Raw genomic sequence first — 22474 nt, forward strand, 5'->3', positions numbered from 1 at the left:
TTCATATAAATGTATTTCATGCAATAGATGGCCTTTTGCATCTGGCTTCTTTCACTTAGCATAATGTTTTCAAGGTGTCATCTGTGTATTGTAACATGCACCAGCACTTCAACACTTTTTACCTGGTGTCTTTTTTTGCAGAGTACCCCAAGCCTCAGTTTCATCAGCCCTGTGGTTCTCTTAAGTCATGCTCTGTTTTCAAGTTTTAGAGTGTCTTTCTTCATTGATTTTGATCCTTCTTGGCCAGCCTTATTTTTTCCACTTTTCCCATCCAGTACTTCTAATGACCCTTGAAAGGAATATGGAATGAAGCCCTCATGCCAGGTTCTTGGTGCTGGGGAATAGGTCTTATTAGGTATCTTACTTCTGTGGAAGAATTAGCAGCAGGAGCACACATGGGGGCCCTGAGTGGTGCTTCATCTCCCCATGACTCTGTGTGACAGGTTTTAAAAACAAGTGTCTGGAAAACACCACCAGGCCCCTTTTATTCATCGGTTTAAAAGCTTCCCACAATGAGAAGTGGCCCTCAATTAAGTCGTTTAATAAAAACCTCCCCCTGTTTTAAAGCATTCTTGGGAAGTGTTTACATTTGACGCCACTGCAGGCTTCTAAATGAGGAGCTGTGGAGTGAGTGATCCTTAACCTGTGACTTTAATAATATCCTTTGCTTTAGATTTCCAGGTGGAGGCCTGGGCCAGATTTGTAGCTTGTCATTGACCCAGACTGGGTTAAGAGATGGGGGCTGGGCAGGGGGTGGAGGACATTCTTGGCTATCCTGTCCCCCTCAGCTGCCACTAGTAGAAGATTCAGAAAGGCTGAAAGCCACATAGATATGTAAAACCAGCTCCGTGGAGAGAGAGTGGACTGGAAGGAGGTGAAGCATTTCCCTACTTGGGAAGGGCAGTTACCCTGCCTCACTTCTGACCTTATCTGCAGTGTTAGGGGGCTTCAGTGGGCAGAGATTAAAGCATTTAGGAGAGCAGCACCAGGCTCCTGAGATTCTGGGGCCTGAGAGCTGGAGGAGGCTCTACTTTTTTCTCTGATTCTGGAGAGGTGAGTAGGCCCCGAGAAGAGGAAGCAGGCTGCTTTAGCTTCAGGGAAAACTCTGGAGCTGTCGTTAGAGGAGTCCTGGGAAAAGCTAAAATAAAGAAAATTCTAGGGTGGTCTTTCCTTTGTGCTGCTTTTCTGAGGACCTTCGTTGTGCTGGACGAGGACAGGAGGGTGAGGGGAGCCCCGAGCTGCTGACACGCGCTGGTGATTTGTAGAGGCTGCCGAGGTGGGCAGTTAGCAGTCTGGATTCTGGGCCTGGACTGCCCGAATCTGAATCCTGGCTCCGGGGTTCTGTTCTATGAATTCTTGTGTGTCCAGTGCTCAGAGCAGTGTCTGCAGAGAGAGCTGTAGATGTGTGTGCTCGCACGACTGTACTGACACTTCGCTTTGGTGAGTTTCTGGTTAGAATCACAGAAATGCTTCTTGTTATCAGAGCTAATTTGCCTGCATACCTGGCAGCCTTGTGCAGTCCATGGGACAGGGTGACGTCACTGGACTCTGAAGAAAACATGACTCGCAGATGGAGAAATTATGCTTGGCAAATCTATTAAAGTTCTCCGAGGGAGAGAATAAATGTGGGAAGAAGGACAAACCAGTGGATCTAGATTTTATTTAGACTTCCAAAAGATTGTTGGAAAGACTTCATGGCAAAGGCTATTAGATGTGGGAATCTCCCATGACTTTCTGAGTGGAGGTGAATGGAAGGAGTCTGGCTGAAACTTGTCTTTACCATTGTCCTTTAGAGGAGGAGTCTTCACATTTGCAGATGAAATAAAATTCTAAAGGTAAAAATGAAGACTTCGGAGTCAAACTATAGAGAGGTGTTTTTTTTTTCTTTTTAAATTTAAATTTTGGGCACGAGGGGATGTCAACTATCCTTTAAAATAATTCGTGATCAGTGGCTGCACCTGGGCAGCTGGGCTTTGGAACTAAGAATGATGTGTGTGCTGCTTTCTAGCAAAGTTAAAAATCATGTACCTGGGGCATCAGAGTGCTCAGGAAATAAATGAAGATTAGTGGAACCAAGGAGTTCATTGAAAATGATTCAAGTTCCACTCCAGCCTGGGCAAAAAGAACAAAACTCTGTCTCAAAAAACAAAAAACAAACCAAAAAAACTTGTAGTTTCCAACTGTCTTTTAAGTGAATAGTACATGTGTAGAAAAAGTAGATTCTGCTATCAACAAATGTAAGAGTTCACTAAAATGCACAGATACTGAATTTCATGCCTTTTGTGTTTTAACCCAGGATAGTAAATGAATGAATGAAATGAGCAGACACTTTTTCAACACAGACCCTTCCCTCTCCCCCAGTAGGATTTAGGAAGCTTGGAGTTACGCTTGACCAAAAAGACACCTGCAAGAGTTAGTTACCTTTGTGTTTTTCTTTTTACTCAGTGCCCTGTGGGCTTTGCCTGGTGCCTTATGTATATGAGTGCTCTGTATGTATTTGAATGATAAATGGACTCAGATTTCCTTAACATAAGCGTAAATATTTTATCATCTTGTGTCATTATGTGCCAGGCAAACTTAGTTATATTTGCTCTTACAGTGGTTGTATTGGATATTGCTGCTTAATATTGCCGTGTAACAAGCAATCCCAGATCTGTTTTTTGTTTTTGTTTTCTGAGATGGAGTCTCACTCTGTTGTCCAGGCTGGAGTGCAGTGGTGCCACCTCGGCTCACTGCAACCTCCACCTCCTGGGTCCAAGCGATTCTCCTATCTCAGCCTCCCAAGGAGTTGGGATTACAGGCACGCACCACCATACCCAGCTAATTGTTATATTTTTAGTAGAGACAGGGTTTTGCCATGTTGCTCAGGCTGGTCTCGAACTCCTGACCTTAGGTGATGCACCTGCCTTGGCCTTCCAAAGTGCTGGGATTACAGGTGTGAGCCACCGCACCCAGCCCCAGATCTCAGTTCTTTACAACCACAAAGGTTCATTTTCCCCTCACTCAGCTGTTGGTTGGGTGTGGTTTGGTTGAGCCAGACTTTGCTTCACTTGGCCAAGCCAGACTCCAGGCTTCCATCTGGGTTGAGGTCTATTCCACATGTGTTTTATTCAGCAGCCCAGGCTGCAGGGGCAACAAATATGCAGGGCCAGCTCGCCTTGGGCAGATTACAGAGGCATAAGAAGGCAAGCAGAAATGCTGGAAGCCTCTTAAAGCTTTGGTCTATAACCAGCCCACTGTCAGTTCTGCCAAGATTCCCTCAGCCAACACAAATTGCATTGTCAAGCCCCACATCAGCAGGATGAGGAAGTATACCTGGCCCGTTCTAGTAGGAGGTAACTCAAAGTCATATGGCAAAGCAGGTAGATGTATATGGAGGAGCAAGGCACTGAGAACAATAATTCCGTTCACAATGGTAGAGAATGAATAAGACAGAAGAGAGCAGCTTGGGCCAAACTAGCCTTTTGGGAGCTTGCGAGACCTAGGCCGACTGGGTGAAAAATCGTGCATTTGGTGCAGGTACCAGCCCAGGCCTTGGCATTTCCTATACTTTAGCTGGCATGCCCTGCCTCTCAGCTGGCTGGACATTGATCATATCCTTTCACTGCGATGGGGCTCGTGGGAGTGCTGCCTATCTGTGGGAGGAGCAGAAGGATGGGCCTGATTTTCTTCAGGTCAGCCATCATGACCTGATAGGCTGCCAACTGTGGTGGCAGCAGTGTGACAAGCTGAGAGGGCAAAGAGGACAAAGAAGGACCACAGTGTTGAAGGAGGCCAGGGGCTTGCCTCAGCCTAAGTCCCACCGTAATAGTCACTGACAGGTTAGCATCAGTGCCTGTGTGCACCATGTCCCAGTCTTCATAAGGACCCTGGCTGTAGCTTCCAGACCCTGCCTTTTACATCCAAAGAAACAGGCTTCAGGAGGTGAGGTGACTTGTTTTCAGCCAACCAGCTCAAAAATGGCAGATGGGAGCCAGGCCACCCTGTTCCCAGTCTAGGGCCTGTCTTTCCACACCCCATGGTTGTCATAGTCTAGCAGAGTCTGGACTGGTGTTGTGTGTTATAGTGTATTCTGTCCTTGTGATGACAGAGTCTGCTTTGGAAGAAGCCATGTGAGCCTCGTGCCCATATGGGATGACACAGGCAAAACAGAATGAGTGCAATACTGGCCAATGATAAGCAGCCTTGCTGTTACTGCTTTGCAATGGGCCATTTCTTTAGTGAAGAGCTGCTAGACTTTGAGGAAGAAAAGGCTCTAGCCACTAGTGAAAATGAACCAGGAATAGATGGGGACCAAAACCTTATAAAGCCAAGGGTGTGAGGAGACAGACACTCTCAAACGTGCTGAGCGTGGGATTATAAATTCACTGGGCTTCTATCTAGAGATCAGTTTGGCAATGGGGCTGCTTTTACTTGCAAGTAAACAAAACTCAATTGAAGGTGGTTTACATAGGAATAAAAACAGCAAAAAGTGGTTAAAAAGTGGTTTAAATAAGACATTTCAAAATGACATTTGTTACCTCATGTAAACAAGAAGTCCAAAGTCTGGGCTGTTGGGGGAGTTAGTTTGAAGACCCAGGCTTATTTCCTCTTTCCTCACCTCAGTGTTTGATGTTTGCCTTCAAGCTTGTTTCCTCATGATCTCAGTGTGGCTGTTGCTGCTCCACCCATCATATCCTTATTCAGCGTGATGTCCAGAGGCAGGAAAAGAGGAAAGCACAGAGATGCAAATCAGCCTGTGTTCTGAGATCCCATTTTTTTGTTTGCAAAAATAAACACCTTCAAATTTTTCTTATTTCCCCCCGCACCTGATACCATCACAATAAAAGTCTTAATTTTTTCAGCACCATAAGATGGTGAAAAAAAAGTCTTAATTTTTGATTGTGAATATGAATTTCTGGAACCAAGAATTTTGGCTATTTCTGGGCCGTGGGATGGTGGCGTGGTTTTGTTTTTCATTTCATGCCCTTCTTGGCTGTTTGAATTTTATAACTATCACTGCATGTATTACCTTTACAATACAAAAGAAAGTGATAGGTGTTTTCTTAGTAGGGGTGGGAGAAATTAAAGGGAGGAAACCAAAGCCCTAACAGGGGCATTATCTGAGACATGGTATGATAGGATAGGAGTGCATTTAGCTGTGTGTGATCGGCCTAGAGGGAGGTTGGGGAAGGGGAAAAGTCCAGGAGTGAAATGAGGTCATTTTAAATCTCTTTTGGTACCTGGCACAGTGTCTTCTACCTAGTAGAGACAAAAACACATTTGAAGAATGAATGAATGTTTAGGTGAAGACCTAACACACCTTTATGAGGTGCTGAAACTCAACCAAGCAGCTCAAGTCAGCAAGAAAGTACATTCTGCTGGAAATTTATCTTGCAAAGAAATATGACTATCATTTCCTACCTTTTCCTTGAGCTCCCAGAATCTAATTCATTGCTAAGGAAACAGTGTAAGTATGAGACTTTCTATTCATCATCTGTCTCCTACTGAAGCCTATTGTCCCAGGATCTGGATAATAAAGCTGTATAAGGTTTTTACAACTGAGGGTAGAGCAAAAGCAAGAAACCACCATCTCATGTTAACTGTGTTAATAGTGTGCGGCTTCAATGGAGTCTAGATGTTTAAAGTCTACTAAGTATAGAATGAACAGTCATTTTTTTTTTAAAAGGAAAAATAAAGTTCTTTGATACCCTGGACTAATACATAAAAAATTGTTATCTTAATGATGTGACACAGATAACAGTTGTGAGATAGGGATTTTCAACCTGGTCGGCCAGTATTAGTAGAAGAGTGTGAATATGCCTGTTGGTGAGATGAAAGAATTATATGTAGTGGTATTTTCAAGTCTAATTCTCTTCCATATAGAAAAATAAAATGAGTATTGAAGGCCTTTTTAATGGCAAGGGTGGAAGGAGGGGAGGTAGAGTACTACCCTTACATTGTGCCATGGTCTTAATTCCCTTGCTCCGGAGTTCTAAGTTTGATGGTCATAAATCAAAAGAAAGAATGTTGTAACTGACATTTCTATTGAGTTACTTTTAACTTTTGTACCCTTGGGTTTTAGCATTTAGGCCTTCTGCAATGGCACCGGATACCCACTTTATTCAGACAATGATAATATCGTTGAGCTATGGTAAGATCATTTCCTTTGGAACAAAATGAAAAGCTTTCAGTGTTCACAATTGGAGGAAAGTGTAAAAGCTTAGTAGGCCTCCTCTGCTACAGGGTGAAGAGTTTGTGTTTGAACACCATCCACTTTGCCCCTCAAATGTGCAGTGGAATGATTCCAGTGTGCTTTTGAAATACAGAAAACAAGTGTACCTTTTCAGTGTGTGTGTGTGTATTTATGCATGTGTGTGTTTAATGGGTTCTTGGAAATACTTGGAAGAAAAGTAATATTTAACATCTTTTTTGGGGATCATTTTGGGATCCAAAGAACCTGAGATCATTGGTACGTTATGTTCCAGAGTAGCCCCGAGTTAAATTTCTTGAGAGAGAGAGAGAGAGAAAGTGCATGTGTTTGTGTGTGTGCATAAGTATTACTATAAAGACCAAATGTCATTCTTACTTGACATGATCTTAATATATATCCTTCTCTGGTTCTCAGATAGTCTATATTATATCTGCAGATTTTGTGACTAAGTTGTGTAATTTTACATGAATTCTGCATCTACATCAGAAAGTATAATAAAAATTAATGATACTAACACTTGTATGTCACTAAACAGTGCTTGATACTGTTCTAAGTACTTAACATGTATTAACTTTTTTTTTTTTTTTTAAAGTCAAAGCCTTGTGTCACCCAGGCTGGAGTGCCGTGGCACGATCATGGTTCACTGCAGCCTCAACCTCCTAGGCTCAAGCCATCCTCCCATCTCAACCTCCCGAGTAGCTAGGACCACAGGCACGTGCCACCAAACCAGGGTAATTTCTGTTTTTTGTTTTTTTTTTGTTTTTTTTTTTTGAGATGGAGTTTCGCTCTTGTTGCCCAGGCTGGAGTACAAGCTCTTGTTTCCCAGGCTGGAGTACAATGGCGTGATCTTGGCTCACGGCAACCTCTGCCTCCCGGGTTCAAGCGATTCTCCTGCCTGAGTAGCTGGGATTATGGGCATGTGCCATCAAGCCCGGCTAATTTTTTGTATTTTTAGTAGAGATGGGGTTTCTCCATGTTGGTCAGGCTGGTCTCGAACTCCCGACCTCAGGTGATCCACCTGCCTCAGCCTCCCAAAGTGGTGGGATTACAGGCGTGAGCCACCACGCACGGCTTATTTGGTTCTTATAGTAACGCATTGATTCTATTTTTACCAAGGAACTGAGATACAGAGAGATTTAGTAACTTGCCCAAGGTGACATAACTAGTAAATGGTGGGGGTAGGTTCAAAATCAGGCAGTTTGCTATTTCTTATTTGAAGCCACAATTCATGAGAATTGAGCCATTCTCAAATGTACAGGTTATTCTTGTGAATTGGAGACTATTGTATCAGTGTTACAAATGACCTATTGTAATCTCCCACCCAAGAACTAACCAGTTCTGACCCTGCTTAGTGTCAATAGTCAGGTGCATTCAGGGTGGTTTGGCTGGAGATGATCTTATATGATCTGAGCCCTTTGCTTCATGACCAGTATTTTCAGTTACTTTACACAGTAAGCATGTACTTAAACAATTATTTGGCTGGGCGCAGTGGGTCACGCCTGTAATCCCAGTACTTTGGGAGGCTGAGGCAGGCAGCTCACTTGAGGTTAGGAGTTCGAGACCAGCCTGGCCAACATGGTGAAACTTGTCTCTACTAAAAATACAAAAATTAGCTGGGTGTGGTGGCGTACACCTGTAGTCCCAGCTACTTGGGGGTTGAAGCAGGAAAATTGCTTGAACCTGGGAGGCGGAGGTTGTGGTGAGCTGAGATCATGCCACTGCACTCCAGCCTGGATGACAGAGTGAGACTCCGTCTCAAATAAACAAACAAAAAACCCACCAAACCAAAAAACCCAATTATTTTAATTATAAATCTGAACTGCATTAAAAGATAGTAAATTTAGCTAGTCAACATGAATAACTTTTAACAGAGAGTTAGTTGTCTCTTCTGTTTCCTTAGGGAAGAAAGATGAGTTCCTTCAGTTCCCAAATGAGTCCTCAATTCAACATGAGTGATTTCACCAGAATAAAATCTTCCTACTTCTGCAAAAGCAGCTAATGCTTTCGGAAGCTAAATAATCCCAATGTGTGACTCCTGTCAGTTTCTTTTCTTTGAAACCTCAGCAGCAGCATAACTAGTGATTCACCCTTCTTGAAATGAATGCTGTGATTCGTGTTATGCACAGACGGCTACTGAATGCCCAGGTCACAGCCTTTGCGTCTGACCTTGACTCGTTAATAAGAACAGGAACTGGGCGAGGTATATTGCACAGTGATTAAGGGCTTAAAGCTAAGAGCAGTGCCTGGCACCAAGTAAGACATCAGTAGAACTTTGCTGCTGCTATTTTTGCTGTTGTATATTGGGCTCTACCATGTGCTGGGCACTATGTCAAGCACTCTATGTGCATTGCCTAATTTAATTCTCATCACATTCCCGTGAAGTAGTTGATGGTTTTGTTTTTATCTTCATTTTCAAATGTAGAAACTGAAGCTTAAGGTTAAGACATTTGCCCAAGACCATGCAGCTGGTAAGTGGTTAGCGCTATGGTACAAACCAAGTTAAAAAACATTTTTTTTTAAGTTCATAAATTATAAAGTACAGAATCTTCTAGAATTTTTCTTGTGCCTCCTCCTAGTTGTTATTTTTCGACAAAGTTGCCTACTATTCTCTCACCACAGATAAGCTTTGACTGTTCTTGAACTTCATAAAAACAGAATCATATTCATACAGTATGTACTCTTTGTATTTGGCTTTTTTTACTTAGTATTATGTTTGTGAAATTCATCCATTGATGTGAAATACGTGGATTTGCATGTAGCAATAATTTGTTTTTCCTCATTGCTAAATATATTGCTACATTTCTTATTGTATAGTTTAATGTACAAATATGCCTCAGTATTGATCTCTCTGTTCTACTGTTGATGGACTTTGGTTGTTTTTAGTTCTTGGCTGTTATTAATTGTGCTACTTACTTACTTTCTTTCTTTCTTTTTTTTTTTTTTGAAACAAAGTCTCCTCTGTTGCCCAGGCTGGAGTACAGTGGTGTGATCTCAGCTCACTGCAACCTCCACCTCTGGGTTCAGGCGATTCTTCTGCCTCAGCCTCCCAAGTAGCTGGGGCTACAGACTCATGCCACCATGCCTGGCTAATTTTTAATTTTTAATAGAGACGGGGTTTTGCCATGTTGGCCAGGCTGGTCTTGAACTCCTAACCTCAAGTGATCTGCCTGCCTTGGCCTCCCAAAGTGCTGGGATTATAGGTGTGAGCCGCCATGCCTGGCCTAATTGTGTTCATTCTTGTACATGCTTTGTATTACAGCTCTTTGAGTATATTTCTAGGTCAGCACTCCTGGGTCTTAATAGGTGTGGAGCTGTGTTCTATACTGTGAAACCATTTTTTACACTTCCACCTAGCAGAGGGTTCAGTGGTTCTGTCGTAACACTGTATTGACTATCATCTTCATTTCCATCATTCTGGTGGGTGTGTAGTAGAATCCATATCAAACTTGATATGGATTCTGACTCCATAGCCTATGGACTTACCCTGGTAATAACAATTTTAACAATTATAGTGCTCTTGCTATATGGAGGGTGTTGTGCTGATATGTAATAATGAATATAACTTGATTTCTGCCCTCTAGGAGTTTATAGTCCAGTGGAAGAGAAAGACTCAGAAATCACATAGTCATAGTCCAACACAGAATCCATGCATACGGCACTGTTGGAGCACTGGGAGAGTCTACTTCAATCTGTGGGTTCAGGACAGGGTTCGCTAAAGTCTTGCAGAAAGAAGTCAGTCTTCTGGGACGTGGCTTCTTTGGGAAGGTGACATTTAACCTGAGGCTGGGGGGATGAAAATATAGGCATGTGAAGAGGAATGGATCCGAAGCCCGTGTAGCCACAGGGAGGAAGTGAACAGGTGATGGTAGGCTGAGGTCAAAGAGCCCTGGAGTCCATGGCATTTGTAAACCATTGCTGGCCTTGAAGTAGAGAGCCAATGTTGCTATGAAGCAGTCAAAACGGTTCTCCTTCAGCCTGTGACCACAGGGGACCCGCAGGCCTTTGTGGAGGCTGCTTCCATTTGGCGGAGTGGTGGTGTTGGAGAAAACGATCTTACTGACTCCTGAATTAGGAAGCTCCCGATCCTAACTCTCTCAGTATCTCATCTTGCAAATTACTAAGACAGGGTCCTTAAGATGTCTTATTTATTTTTTGATGTACATTTTATAAATTAATTTTTATAATGCTTCATAAGCTAATTTTTAAATTATAAAAGAATCACATTACAGAACCAGAAAATGGAGGAAAGAACCCCATGATCATTTTATTATTTAATTTTTTCCCATAGTTTTAATTGTGGGGTATAGATTATTTTGTTATCCCCATGTCCTTTGACATGTCACGAGCCTTTTTTCTTGATTATGTAGTCTTCATTACTGTTTTATTATTGTAGAATATGAAGTGGAACACCTTGTACCACTTAAATTTCCTTTTTTTTTTGGGAGATGGAGTCTCGCTCTGTCGCCCAGGCTGGAGCGCAATGGTGTGATCTCGGCTCACTGCAGTCTCCGCCTCCCGGGTTCAAGCCATTCTCCTGTCTCAGCCTCCCTAGTAGCTGGGATTACAGGTGCATGCCACCACACCCTGCTAATTTTTGTCTTTTTAGTAGAGACGGGATTTCTCCATGTTGGTCAGGCTGGTCTTGAACTCCTGACCTCAAGATGCACCTGCCTCAGCATCCCAAAGTGCTGGGATTACAGGCGTGAGCCACCGCACCCAGCACCATTTAAATTTCAATCTTTTTTCACTTTTAATTGTAATGATAAAAAACAAATAGGTGCTTATTGTAAAGCATTTGGAAAATACAGAAAAATATAAGATGAAAATTAAAAAATTTTCAGTTCTACCATGAAGATAAACACATGTTAATATTTGGGTATATTTCCTCTTTCCCGTCTGCTTTTATTTACATATATGTATGCTTTTCTTTCCTTTTTTGTTTTTTGAATACAAATTGGGGTTGTTTCCTGCAAGCAAGGTACTGTTAATGGGGATTTTGGATGGCTGTATAATGAAATAGGAAAATGATGAATGGAAGCCCAGGAAGAAAGATTTGGTGGTATTATAGGTTTGTATCATATCGCCATTTTCCTGTTCTATTTGGAGGAAGAGGGAAAGGGGAAAGGAAGCCAGCCCTTATTGTGTGCCTGCCACGCACCTGGTCCTGCAGTGCTGGGAAGTGCTGTGTGCTCTGACTCCCAGAAAAGTAGACGCTGGCACCGTGGGAAAGTGGGACCCTCGTGGCAGCGTGTTGTTTGAAAAACCAGTCTTTCAAACGTAATAACTGAGCATGTTGGAAAACCAGGCTGGCGTCATGGTATAAATTGAGTTTACTCAAACGGGCAGGTTGTTGGGAAGGTACACATACCTCTATTGTTTTAACCCACTTGAAGATTAAAATGTGGGAACAGCATTTTGAATAGAGAACACAGTACTTTATCATTTGGTGCAGAGGCCTCGTATTTTTAACAAATATTGCCCCAAAGTTTCCTCCAAATGCATTAAATCCATGTTTTTGTTGTTTAACCATGAATATTTTTTAAAAATTTATTATTTTGAAAATCCAGGCCCTTTAAATATTATTTTTGCTCTCACAAATTCTTCTTTCCTTTTATTTTGAGTTGGCACATAATTGTACATACTTATGGGAAAACAAAGTGATATTTTGATACATGTATACAACATGTGTTGAACATTAATAGAGGATTGGCTAAATTATGATATATGTAAAGTGCTCAGAGAGGTGGAGGAGGTAATAAGATAGAAGGTGGACTTTTTAGGGAAGTCCTTTAGAGTAATTAGTATATTCATCACCTCAAACATTTGTCAGTCCTTTGCATTGTGAACATTTGAAATCCTATCTTCTAGCTATTTGAAAATGTACAATAAATTAACTTATTTCTCCTATCTAGCTGTAACTTTGACCTGTTCACCAACTTCTTTCTATCCTACCCTCTTCTCTACCTTTCCTAGCCTCTAATAACCATGATTCCACTCTCTACTTCTTCAATATTTAATTTAATCCCCAAATTCTAATTGTAGTCCATATTTGAATACTTTGTATTATTGGTCACAATTTTGGTTGATTATTTTTTGAAAAGTAGAATCTTGTTTTTTGAAGCCATGCTTAATCACCTGAAGACCCAGGACATCTGTAGTTTTTTTTTTTTTTTTTTTCCTAACAAAATTCTGTATGGGGAAAATAGGAAAAAAAAAATTACAAGAAAGACACAAGAAATGGATAGTGCTATATTTCTGATTTTACATCTTCATGACAATGAATAAAGATCTCTGAGTTTTGTCTTCGGAGCGGAGTATGGAATCTGTCCGTTGAGGATTACAGGCCCAGCAGGGGCTCATGCTTGTAATCCTAGCACTCTGGGAGGGGAGCCTCCAGCACTGAGGCTGGAGGATTGCTTGAACCCAGGAGTTTGAGACCAGCCTGGGCAACATGGTGAGACCCCATCTCTATGAAAACTTAGACACTAAATAAAACTCACTATTTTCATTCTTATTAATCTTATTTATTACTTGGAGATATCCTTAGAGGCTGTAGGTGTGTAAGTCTCCTTGTTCCTACACTAAATACCTATAGAAATTGCTGTATTTCTAATACCTTTTTTTTTAATTTTAATGGGGTCTCGTCACCAAAGCGGCAGTGCAGTGGCATAATGAAAGCTCACTGCAGCTTCAAACTCCTGGGCTCAAGTGATCTTCGTACCTAAGCCTCTCGAGTAGTTGGGAGTACAGGTGTGCACCATCATGCCTAGCCAAGTTTTAAATTTTTTTGTTTGTAGAGATGGTGGTCTTGCTATGTTGGCCAGGCTGGTCTTGAACTCCTGACCTCAGGCCTGCCTCGGCCTCCCAAAGTGCTGGGATTATAGGCATGAGCCATTGCACCTAGCCTCTTCTCATTCTTGTGTCTGCCTTTTGTGGTTCTGTCACTTTCTGTAACTGATAATGTTAGGAGTTCATGCTTTTGTTGCTTCTATCTGGCTTTGGGCTAAGGATTGTAACTTCCATCTGTGTCAAGTTGTGTGTGAAGGAGGCTGAGTTTGAATTGTGTTTTATGCTGGGTGCTGTGCTTGAGACAGCTTGTTGCCTAAAAAGAAAATGGTGGGCTTCACAGCACACACAGTTTTGGATGCTCAAAGCCCATTTGAGCTTCCATTCACTTCTTTTCTTTTTTTTTTTTTTTTCTGTTTCTAGTATTTTATTTAGCTTTTTTTTGTTGTTACATATTTTTTAGAGATATTGGCCTATTGTTATTTTTTGGGGGTAGGATGGTCTAATCTTTGATAGGTTTTGGTATCACTGTTATCCTGGCTGCATAAAAAAGAGGCTGGAAGCTTTTAGTCAATAAAAATCCAATATGAACAAGTAAACGCAGTTATTATTACAGTTTAGTTTATGAATTAAACAGGATTTTGTGTGCTGATGTAGTAAGCACCACTTAGACTTAGTTTCTAAGAGAAAAATAAATCCCAAGTTTCAAACAACTGACTTACATGAAAATTTCTGGATGAATATTGTTGGGAGTCTGTCTTTATCCTGAGATTCTATAGCAAGGGTTTTGAATACACCCATTTCCAGCCTTCATTTTTTTTATTTAAAAGGGTCTTAATTTTCATAGAGAATCTACACAATGCATGTATAATAAAAACATATATCACTGTCAAATATAGATGTAAAAAGCTTATGTTCTTCTATGTTTTAACTCTTCTCTCTAGCTAATTTGAAATATCTCTAAATTCATGTCCAAACTGAGATAAGATGTTGGTACACTTCAATAAAAATGTATAAACATTACAAGATGTTAAAACTGATGCCACAGTCTGAGCCCAGCCTTGTTTTAAAAGAGGAGACAAGGATTTCCTTAGATGAAAATTGTGGAGAGAACATACCTGATCATGATCAACCTCTACTGGCTGCTTCTTAATGATAAAGGTGATGGACTCAAGACAGGGCTGGACCAGGGAGATACTGGACTTACTTGGGTCCAGTAATCTAGACAGGTGGGCACCAGGCAGGAAGTGCCAAACGACCCAAATTCCATAAGAGCGTCCTGGCCAAGAGACTGGGTCACTGAGTCATTATTTAGTAGTGAAAACCACTCAGGAATCGGACGCCGAGGTGATGGTTCTCAGGGAGTATCTGGAGATCAGTGGTCCAGAGGAGCTCCAGGCCCTTCTGGGCAGCTACCTGAAGAATCGCTGCTTAGGATGGAATCATGCCCAGCCTTTGTCTCTAAAATTAACTGTGTATTTTTTATATTCCCCAGTGGGAAAACAGCCAAAACCATTTGATCTCTCAATTCTAGTGAGGTTCCAGTAGGTAGTCTCCTTTGAGTATTGTTGGGAGGTATTAGACAGTGGCCAGTGCATAAAGAAGGAGGCTTCACTTCTTCAAGGGAGACTGAGAATTTTCCTTTAAAAATACTCCTATCACAGCCAAACCATTTTCTTCCAGTGCTGCATCCTCAAAGTTTTCAAATTTGACTGCGTTCCAATGCACTAAGTGCAGCTGATTTAGCTGTAGAATCTTCAAATTCCATGGGGAAAGAGTACCCATTATTCCAGAGGTGGAGGCAGGTGGCTGGGTCATAAGAGATGGTGAGTGGTTTTAAGCCGGGATCATAAACACTGTCCCTCCACCGAATGTTGATGGGTGACTGTCGATCGCCCTCAGAAAACAGGTCCACGCTCTCCCAGAGTGGATGCAAGGCTTATTTCTGGATTTTGTAAGTACAAGTACAGAGGCTGCAGAATGGCCTGGGCCTTGGAATCTGGAAGCTTCTCCACAGCAATTTGCATGGGGACACAGGACGAGTGACCCTCAGGGTGTTCATCACCACCATCTTTACCCTGAAACCTTGATCAGTTCCCAGATAACTTGCAGGAAACCAATAACCTGAGCCAGAACCTCCTCGTTCGCTCCCGGGACCCGAGGATCCCGCACGAGGCCATCTTGGCCACGCCCCCTCACGTTTAGCCTATTTTCTTTCTTATTATAAAAATAATACATGTTTGTGCAGGCATGGTGGCTCATGCCTGTAATCTCAGCATTTTGGGAGGCCAAGGCGGGCAGATCATCTGAGGTCGGGAGTTGGAGACCAGCCTGGCTAACCTGGTGAAACCCTGTCTCTACTAAAAATAAAAAACTTAGCTGGGCGTGGTGGCACCCGCCTGTAATCCCAGCTACTTGGGAGGCTGAGGCAGGAGAACTGCTTGAACCTAGGAGGTAGAGTTTGCAGTGAGCCAGGATTGCACCATTGCACTCCAGCCTAGGGGACAGAGTGAGACCCTATCTCAAATTAAAAAAAAAAAAAAAAAAAAATGTTTGCAATGGAAATTGAAGCATTACAAAAATGTGTTGTTTAAATGAAAGGTACCCTGTTTTATCATCTCTAGTCATAACTACTCTTTAAGGATTTGATAATTATTTTTTAGATTTTTCTGTAACTTTATATTTTTTACAGAGATGGGGTTACTCTATGCTATTTTGGTACTGATTTTTGTATTTTTAACAATGTTTGTATACTTTCTATGGCTGTGTATATAAATTTTTGTTGGTTGTTTTTAATAGCTTCCTGGTGTTCCTTGGTATAGATATATCATAATTTAGCCAATCTTCTATTAATGGATATTTGGACTATTATAAATACCTCATATCTAAGTATTTGTACTCTCTGAAGTGTTTGTATAATTCTTCTGTTCAGAGTTAATTACTGGAAATAGGATTGGACGGTGTATACATTGAGCCACTGCGCCCAGCTGCTTTTTTCTTTTTTAAATGCAGAATTTTAAGCCTCAACTCCAAAACATCCATCAGCATTTCCAAGAATGGGTCTCAGGGATTTGAATTCTTAAAAAGTTCCCAAGTGATTCTGCTGGTGCCCGAGTTCTAGCGTGCCTAAGACATTTCCTTACCAGCTCGAGTGTTTCATAAAATATGTTCAATTCAAAGGTGGATGGTTGTGGGAAATTATTCAAAACAGCTTCAACCTGATGAAGTGTTTAGTTGTCCTTGAAGAATAATTTCATTTGAGCCTTCATCCTTTAATACCTTTCCTTTTTTCTACTACCAATTCTTCTGAACTTAGTAGCACTCCAAATTGGCTCATTCTCAAATTTCCTTATTACGCATTCTGTGGTAAAGACTGCTAATTTTATATCCAGTGCCTGTTTCTCCTCTTCTTCTTCAGTAACCAAAAACTTGATTTTTTTGGAGGGTGTACAATGTGCCATGCCAAAAGACAGTATTTCCCAGCCTCCTCTTCTCCTGTTCATGGGCTAGTGAGTTAAGCTCTGGTAAGTGAAATATGAAGGCTTGTGGAAAGGTTCTAGGGACTGACTTCTATGGGCAATGTACCCTTTTTCTTTTTCTCTGTCCTTCTACATACTGCTTGGAACATGGACACAATGGCTGATGTCCAGCAGCCATCTTGGATTGCGAGGTAACAATGAAGATGGAAGCCATGTGATATGGCTTGGATGTTCTGTCCCCTGTAAATCTCATGTTGAATTGTAATCCCCCATGTTGGAGGTGGGGCCTGGTGGGAGGTGTTTGGGTCATGGGAGTAGATCCCTCATGAATGGCTTTGTGCTCTCCCCATGGTGAGTGAGTGAGTTCTTGTTCTATTTCATGTGAGAGCTGGTTGCTTAAAAGGGTCTGGCACCTCTGTTGCTCCTGCTCTTGCCATGTGGCATGCCTGCTCCATCTTTACCTTCTGCCATGAGTAAAAGCTTCCTGAGGCCTCAATAGAAGCTGAGCAGATGCTGGTGCCATGCTTGCACAGGCTGCAGAACCGTGAGCCAAGTAAACCTCTTTTCTTTGTAAATTACACAGCCTCAGGTATTCCTTTACAGCAATGCCAAATGGACTAGCACACCACGCTCTAAGTAAGTAGGGTGTAAAGAAAGGAGCCTGGATCCCTAATGACTGCAGAGCCATGATCCCAGCCCTGGACTGCTTGCCTCCACACTTCTGTCTTACTGGTTAAGCCAAAATTATTTTGGGTTTTCCATTACATGCTGCAGAACCTAACCTAACGAATACCCCTGCTCTCTGTTGGTTTCACAGTGTGTCTCCAACACCATCTTGAAGGTGCAGTGACTTGCATATAGTAGGTGCTTGGTGTGTGTTTGACAAGTTAAGTACCCAATGGCATTGAGGTAAAGAGTTCAAAGGCTTCAGCTGCTCTGACCTCTCCCCTTTTCTGCTTTAGATTAAGTTATTCATGGGGACCTTTTGTTTTTTGCCATCTCACCCCCCAGGAAGGTATTTCCCAGCCCTCAGTGCAGGGCTTTAGGGCTACAGGCTCGAATCATTTTGACAAGACAGCAGGCAGAAGACATTGGAGATTCTAACTGCACATATGCGTAATTCCAAACGAAAATATAAGGGGTGGGCACTTTTCTGAATCTCCTAGAGAAATTGGAGGTGGTGGTTCAAATCATGTCAGAAAAGGCCACCATCGAATCCTTTGCTATCGTTTGGAGGCTGTACTTTCCACAGTGCTTGCCAGGACTTGATGTCAGGGAAGTCTTTCAAGGAGGCTTGATTGCCAGCTATTGACGAAGGGGTCTGTCTGCTCAGTGGCAACCTCCATGGTGGTCTTGGCCAGACCAGCCTGCCCCTGACTCATGCTGAGCTTTGTCAGCCAGGTTGAAACGCCCCTCTTTGGGTCCCAGGACAACATGCTGGTTTCCTGGAAGCATTTGGGCCAAGACTCTGCCGCTAAGAAAATGATATTGTTTTTGCAAGCATGGGAGTGTGTTTAAAATGCTTCCCCCCTCCCCGCAACAACAGTAAATCTCCATGCAAAGAAATACGAGGTTAAAAACCACCTCCCAAACCCAGAAAACAGAATGCAAAACCTGGGAGGTGAATTAACTCTTTACTGATGCCAAGGAGTTTATTTCAAAACAGGATTCATCTACTGCAGGGATTTGCAGTCTGCCCTCCTGTGTGCCCACTGAGAGCAATGGGCAGAGGCTGACCCACAGCCCTTTGTGGGGAAAAGTAAATTCCATGGCAGACCTCAGTGGCTGAAGACTATTTGCTTCTCCTGGAAATAATTAGAAAAATACTTACTCTTTGAAAGTCAACATCTGGCTGGCTAGAGGCAGGCTGGAAAATACTCAATCTAAATAGATGGAGGTGACGTTGTGCAGAAGGAAAGAAACATCCCGAGGGAGTGTCCAGTGGGTTTTAATGGCTGTGTCTAGAGAGGCACTCCTGCTCTGTCCCAGGGCTGGCTTCTTCCCTGGATCTGGGGGTTGCCCCTGCCTTTTAGAAGACAGATGTACAGCCCCAGAGCCCAGTTACCGCCCCTGACCCCCTCCAAGCCTTCCACAGAGGAAGGGGGCCTCCCATAGCACTGGCTGATGCCCAGAGCCAAGGGTTTGCTGCCCAGGGAGTACCCTGAGGTAGTGCTGGGTGTCAGACTTGACTTTCCATCTACTTCCAGTGCAATTCAAGGTGTTGATTTTGACTGCTGGAACTGTCTCTTCCTTCTCAGCCCTTTCTCAAGGCTGCCTGTGTGCTTGTTCTTATTAACCAAGCCCAGAAGCCAGGGACCTGGAGGCCTGGCAGTATTTCCAGGAAAGTAGCTTATTTCTCTCACTTGCTTCTCCCTGCTGAGCTTAGAAGGGCCCAGCTTTGGACCTCTTGAAACATCAGGGCAAATTTTTCCCCCTCTTTCAATTTGCATCTACCTGCTGGTGAAAAAAGCAGAAGAGCATCTTCATGGATTTATGAATGTTCAGAGTTTTAAAAATGTTTTATAGCATGTAAGATATTTTCAAGTGAAGAGTGCAGTTCTAATAAATCCAATGAACCTGTCACAGATTTTCTGAAACCAAGTGTCTATGAAAAATATGGTGATGACATGTTGAAAGTGCTTATTGAAAAATATGGACCCTTGTAGCGAACATTTTTGCAAAGGGTGCATTTTCACATAAAAATGCTTTCAGTAGCAGCTTTGTTTAGTTATTCTGCAGCTACTTGGCTGTGGGTTCCCAGAGAGCCCTGAGGCAACCTTTATAAAAGGCCTAGGTTCGACTTCTCTTTGGTCATTTCAGCTTTTGAGCACCCTAAGAAGGCTCAGAGAACACCAAATTTCTTCCTAGTGAAGAGGTCATGGAATAAATCTTTGGAGGAACTCAAGAGGGGTGCCTGCTTTTGAACAGTCATTAGTCAAACATGGGTAGATTCCTATTAATCATGTCAAGAGGGTACTTGGGAATCAAGTTCATGTGGAATTAGGAGATTAAAAGGGTTAGGAGTCCTTGGAGCCGTAAGACCCCGGAAGTTCCAACTATGCTACTTGCTTTCTGTAATCTTGGGTAAGAAATCACTTGACCTTTCTGAGCCTTGATTTCCTTACCCGTAAAATGGGAATGCTAATCATTGTACTGTCCACCATACTGTCTTTTTATGTGAATCAACAAAGCCACATTTGTATTGGTGCTTTCTTTCCTTTCCTTTTTTTGAAATATGAGATGCTTCATGAATTTGCATATCATCTTTGTGCAAGGGACATGCTAATCTCTATTGTTTTAATTTTAGTATATGTGCTGCTGAAGTGAGCCCGTATGGCACTTTCTAAACTGTAAGGTGCTGTGTCCACATTAGGCATTAAGATGATGGCTGCCTTTTTCACTTCACCCACCCCATTGCCTCCATTGTCAATGATGACGTTAACATCATTGTTTCTCTACTCTGGAGGGGAGCTGCTTTCTGTCTCACACTCTGACTCGGGTGTCTGATTTCTCCCATCACTCTGGCATTGACTCTGGGCTACCCTTAGGTGCTCCTCCCGATTTGGGAGCTGTGTGTGACCTTTGCTTTTCCTGCCTTCAGGTAAGATTTTCTCTTTCCAAATCTTTCTGCTGTGATACTTGTCTAGGTTCCTGAATTTCTGTGACATTCTTTGATCTGTCATTTGCAATCTCCAGCTCTTTCCTACCTTTTAAGGGTGTGTGGTAAGCTTGGTGAGTGGGGAGCAGAGCGGAGCTGGGGATCCTGAGAAGGCAGTTCATTCATAGGGCTCTTTCTGTGCCTTCTTATGTCCTCCTCCCTCAGCCCAGACTCTGAGCCTTTCCCCAGGGCTCTAAGAAGACAGGAAAACTCGCAGAAGATGTGGACCTTTTCTCTTTCTTTCTTTCTTTCTTTCTTTCTTTCTTTCTTTCTTTCTTTCTTTCTTTCTTTCTTTCTTTCTTTCTGTCTCTGTCTCTCTCATTCTCTCTCTCTCTCTTTCTTTTTTTCCTAGTGGGGCTACAACTTATGCTTAATACAAATAAATGCTTTTTATTCATTTAATACAGATATTTACCAAGTAGCCCCTATGGGTCAGGCCCTACTCTAACCCTAAGGATACAGCAGGAAGTAAAGCAGTGGTGGTGAAGATCCCACTAAACACACAGGCGAGGCGTATTAGTGGGTAATGAGCACTAAGAGGAAGTGTGGCCAGATGAGGTAGAAGGTGAGGATGGAGTGGAGAGAATCCTACCTGTTGGCAAAGGCTATTCTACGAGATGGTCCAGGAAGATTTATCTGATAAGCAACAGGAGGGTGAGACCTGAAGGAGCCTCCAGGTCACGGCTGCCTGGGGGAAGGGCAGTGTGAAGAGGGGACAGGGACGCTGAAGGCCCTAAGGCATGAGGCGTAAGAGCAGGAGGCTGCTGGGTGTGTTCTGGGAACAGCAAGGAGGCCAGAGTAGCTAGAGGGAGGAGGGAGTGAGGGCGGGGGATCTAAGAGAAGGAGGGCAGAGCATGCTGAACTTTGCAGGCTGGCGTAAGGGTTTTCTTCTGATGGGAGTTAGAAGCCAGTTAAGGGTTCTGAGAAGGGTGGAGGCGAGTGGCTCAGCTAGGAGCCTAGTGAAGTAGCCTAGAACTTTCTGTGGAATTTGTTCTGCAATCATGCGAAGTGGCAGTGGCATGGTAACATGGGTAAGTGGTAGTGACTGGATCCTGAGATGGGAACTGAAAGCCTGGAGTGAATGTCTCAGGAAACCAGACGCCCGCCTGGCCCAGAGGGTCCTCATTTCAAAACTATGTTTAAAAATGGCAAACATGTGAGATCATGGTAATCAAACTTACATAAGTACTGTGCAAATCCAGAAAATTTTTAGTGAGTGTACTGAATTATTTGCCAGTGATCAATAGTGCTGGGCTCTGAATGCAGTCTGAAATAAAAATTTTTTTCTGGAATGTATTTATCAAAATACTGAGTGCTTACCAAATAATAGTGCTTACTGTACTAGTTGACCTGTACAATCAGTTTAAGTAAGCGAACTTAAATTTATGACTTTTGACTTATTCCTGATCTATTCAGAGGCCACTTGGAAGGTTGGGCCATCTGTCCTTTTGACATGAATTTTCCCTCTGATGGGGGTAGAACTGGTAACTGTTGGATCATCTGATTATTGCAGACAGAAGTCCTGTCACTCGCCCCTGCTGTTAGGAGGTGGGCTTCCCGAATGGCTTTCTGTATACATGAAGAATTTCAAGACCTTCCGTTAATGCGGTCAGAGCTAAGTTTTAGCGTTTACAAGAGGTCTTGGCTGACTTGCTATAACTTACAGCAACTTGATGTTTGGACACCTTTTCCTTTCTTTGTTTTTAGTAAATATGATGAGAAAAAAGACTCCTCATATGTTTTGTTTTGTTTTGTGAATTACTTCTATTCTTACCACTCAAAAAAATGTTTAAAGAAGTAATTGTGAAAAAATAGGGAGTTTTGCCAGGCACAGTGGCTCATGCCTGTAATTCCAGCACTTTGGTACGATGAGAGGGAAGGACTGCTTGAGACCAGGAGTTTGAGACTAGCCTCGGCAACATAGTAACACCCTGTCTCAACAAAAAAAATTTAAAAATAACCAGGCGTGGTGTGCATGCTTGTGGTCCCAGCTACTTGAGAGGCTGAGGCAGGAGGGTCAATTGACCTTGGGAAATTGAGGCTACAGTGAACTGTGATTGTGCCACCACACTACTTTGGCCTGGGTGACAGAGTGAGACCTTGTCTCAGAAAAAAGGCAGGGTGGTGAGGCTTGACAATTTGTTCAATATCTGAAACTATTAGAAAAAATTATTCTCAAAAATAATTTTGAGGATATTATTTCACTCTTGTTTCACTCTTGTTGCCTAGGCTGGAGTGCAATGGCATGATCTCGGCTCACTGCAACCTCCACCTCCTGGGTTCAAGCGATTCTCCTGCCCTGGCCTCCTGAATAGCTGGATCACAGGTGCCCACCACCACGCCTGGCTAATTTTTGTA

General features: G+C 42.6%; 1 protein-coding gene, 1 non-coding gene and 1 pseudogene across 7 annotated transcripts in view; 1 reads left to right on the forward strand and 2 right to left on the reverse strand.

The window, feature by feature from the left end:
* The window catches only part of CGNL1 (cingulin like 1), a 179641-nt gene that overhangs the window by 10720 nt on the left and 146447 nt on the right, over positions 1 to 22474 (forward strand). Inside the window, exon 1 of one of the 6 annotated variants that reach the window (XM_054531564.2) lies at positions 64 to 1053. The exons of the other annotated variants lie outside the window; for them this stretch is intronic. The gene's annotated coding sequence lies outside the window, so the exon portion shown is untranslated. Of the gene's footprint in view, positions 1 to 63; positions 1054 to 22474 lie in introns of those variants that run through there. 6 annotated transcript variants of the gene reach the window in all.
* Positions 14558 to 15172, reverse strand: LOC112129030 (carbonic anhydrase 5B, mitochondrial-like; annotated as a pseudogene).
* On the reverse strand, positions 19688 to 19789 carry LOC112129145 (U6 spliceosomal RNA). Its single transcript, XR_002911568.1, has one exon. It is a non-coding gene; the product is annotated as a U6 spliceosomal RNA (small nuclear RNA).

The sequence above is a fragment of the Pongo abelii genome, chromosome 16 (assembly GCF_028885655.2).
Source record: "Pongo abelii isolate AG06213 chromosome 16, NHGRI_mPonAbe1-v2.0_pri, whole genome shotgun sequence".
In the NCBI taxonomy this organism is placed as follows: Eukaryota; Metazoa; Chordata; class Mammalia; order Primates; family Hominidae; genus Pongo; species Pongo abelii.